This window comes from Cynara cardunculus (assembly GCF_001531365.2).
Source record: "Cynara cardunculus var. scolymus isolate 2C chromosome LG 1, CcrdV1, whole genome shotgun sequence".
Classification (NCBI taxonomy): domain Eukaryota; kingdom Viridiplantae; phylum Streptophyta; class Magnoliopsida; order Asterales; family Asteraceae; genus Cynara; species Cynara cardunculus.
The window spans coordinates 38,904,130-38,904,941 of NC_037528.1; positions in this window are offsets into that span (position 1 = coordinate 38,904,130).

Below are 812 nucleotides of genomic sequence, written 5' to 3' on the forward strand. Positions count from 1 at the left end.
AACTCTTGTAACTGGCTCATCATTTCTTTCATTTCTGCCGGTGCAAGTCAATATGGTGTCTTAGCAATAGGAGCTGCACCGGGTACCAATTCGATCCGGAATTCTACTTGCCTATGTGGTGGTAACCCGGGCAAAGTCATCGGGGAATACATCCGGATACTCACATACGATTGGCACATCGTTTACTGTCTTCTTTACTTCTTTGGATGAGTCTAAGGCATAGGCCAGAAAAGAGAAATATCCTTTTATTAGATATTGTCGAGCCTTTAGCATAGAGATTACCTTTACATCGCCCATACGTCTTTCCCCATATACAAATAGGTAATCTTCGTCATCCTTCGCTATCCGAACCATTTGCTGAGAGCAAATGATGTCAGCATGGTTTTTGGCTAACCAATCCATCCCAATAACGATATCAAAGTCATGTATATCCATCGGGATCAGATCTATTGAAAACTTATAGTCATCAAGAATTAACACACAGTCTTTATATACTTTATCGGCATCTAAAACGACTCYGTTARHCGTATTAACAATGAATGGTTTATCAAGCATAGAAGGCATAGACTCTAAGAATCGGGTAAAATAATGCGACACAAAAGAATTAATTACTCCAGAGTCAAATAGTATACATGCAGGTCGATCATTAAGAAGAAAAATACCAGTCACGACATCGGGTTCATTACGTGCTTCTTCTGCGGTGATCTGGAATGCCCGTGCACGCACCTTCGGTACCTCCTCCTTTTGAACGGAGGTCGTAGTCCCAGTCGGTCGTTGTACCGACGCTTTGCTTTCTGTTCCTTTTCCTCGTG